The 1890-nt window shown below is 48.7% G+C and overlaps 1 long non-coding RNA gene across 1 annotated transcript; it reads right to left on the reverse strand.

Annotated features, from left to right (window-relative positions):
* Positions 1 to 609: 609 nt before the first annotated feature.
* On the reverse strand, positions 610 to 1613 carry LOC137864472 (uncharacterized). The gene is made up of 2 exons (XR_011101512.1): positions 1345 to 1613; positions 610 to 1257 (listed from the first exon to the last, which is right to left on the reverse strand). It is a non-coding gene; the product is annotated as an uncharacterized lncRNA (long non-coding RNA).
* Positions 1614 to 1890: the final 277 nt, after the last annotated feature.

Genomic DNA, 1890 nt, shown 5'->3' on the forward strand with positions numbered 1-1890 from the left:
ATGGACTTCTTCCAGGGAGAAGTGTATGTTTATCTGCAGGCAATAATTAGAGGCTGATGATTCAGGGACTGCAAAAGGGATAGGAAAAAAAAAAAAAAAAACAAAAAAAAAACAAAAAACCTTGGGGAGGGATTGCAGGGGAAGACAGCTGAAAACTGTTCTAGGATAAATTTAACCCTCCTGAAACTCATCCAAGCTGTGCTTTTGCCACCTTCAGAGAGATGTTGGAGTGATGTCTTCATCTGTTCTCCGTGACTCACTTTGCCTTGGTTCCACCGTGGGCTCCGGGAAGCTCCTTTGGGTACGAGCAAGCCCCGTGGGCAGCAGCCAGGGGCTGGGTGCACACAGGGTCCCCACCCAGCCCCTCTCTGCTTTAGGAGGAACTGGGTCATGGACACTGCCCCACGGCCCCAGAACCATTGGTTTATCTCCTCCGAGGCCAAGGGGAGCTGAGGAGACTCCCCCAACAGGAGCCCCACCACCTGGCTGGGTGAATCTCCATCTTCACGATGTTCTCCTGTGCAGCACTGGTGTAAGGTGGATGCAGACCCATCTCGGGCTGTCCCTGCCATACAGATGCTTCCGTCCTTCCTCATGGACTGCAAGATGTTCACACGTTTCATACAAACTTTTAATAGCTGATCCAAACACGCTGCCAGCAAGTTTCCTGAACAAGCAGCAGGGCTTGACCAGCGCTGTTAAATAGTGATTTTATCCATGTTCACACAGGCATCGGATGAGGGGATGGAGAGGACATAGCACAAAACTGTTTTTTTTTTTCCTTTTTACAGGAGCTTTAGATTAAATAACTTTTCGGTAGCCGGCAGGATAAATTAGATAGGAGCTGGTGAGAGATAGCAGGACGGCTCCGAGGGCACTTTCGGGAGTAAGGCAGAGCAGGTCTGAGGAGGGGACGGCTGCAGGGCACTGAGCTGGGGACCTGAGCCCAGCGGGAGCAGAGCCAAGCTCAGGGTGGGGAAGGATGCTCTCCCTGCTCTCCCTTTCCTGCATCGCCAGTGGTGGTCCCCGTCTGTTTTACCCACCACAGCATCATGCTAACATCCATCTCTTCACTCTGCTGCTGGAAATTCCCTTTTCCTTGTTTCCAGGGATGTGAAGAAGTCTGCGGAAATCTTGCTTGGTAAATTTGTGAAGAAATCCAGGAGAGAACATTAACTCTGCATTTCTCATCTTCATCAGATCACTGCCCTTTAAGTACGCTCAAACTCATTTTGCTTCTGCATTTCTTTGCAATATCTGCCGAGAGAGAGATACTTATGCATGCACTGGTATCATTTGCACATTAAAAAAATAACTTGTCCCCTATTTCTCTTTGTATTTCACCTTCACACTTTGAAAAAATTCCTCCATTCCTCTTGTTGATCGAGAATATTCTCATACAGGGAACACAGTTTTCATTAATCCTGCGGATGTGCAGACCCTTTGCAGAATCCATCACTTCTCTTTCAGTGCCCTTCCCTGACCTGGCTAGTTAGACCACAGACAAGTCACTAATTAGGTTGTCTATTAACTCCTCAGTTAAACTCATTCTGGGCTGATTAAATGCATCTGTAACAGTGCTCAGCTGTCTCCCTGCTGCACAAGGAAGGCTTTGCCTTTCCCAAACAGGATTTTTGCTTTGACTGTAACATCTGGGACAACGCTGAGCCATTTCCTAAGCAACGTGAAGATGTGCCACAGACCCTCTGATGCCTCTAGGCTTGCTCGTGGCCTTGCGCGAAGGGACCTACTCATCTGGTCTCATACATGTGTCTCTTTTAAAGCACTGAAGCACCAGGCAAACCCAGAATGAGCTTGCTCCGACTGCTAATTTGAGGTTTAGAGTGCCCAACTTTGCTCACAGAGCGCTGGCAGGGTGACCCAGCATGC

This window comes from Anas acuta, chromosome 14 (genome assembly GCF_963932015.1).
Source record: "Anas acuta chromosome 14, bAnaAcu1.1, whole genome shotgun sequence".
Taxonomy (NCBI): Eukaryota; Metazoa; Chordata; class Aves; order Anseriformes; family Anatidae; genus Anas; species Anas acuta.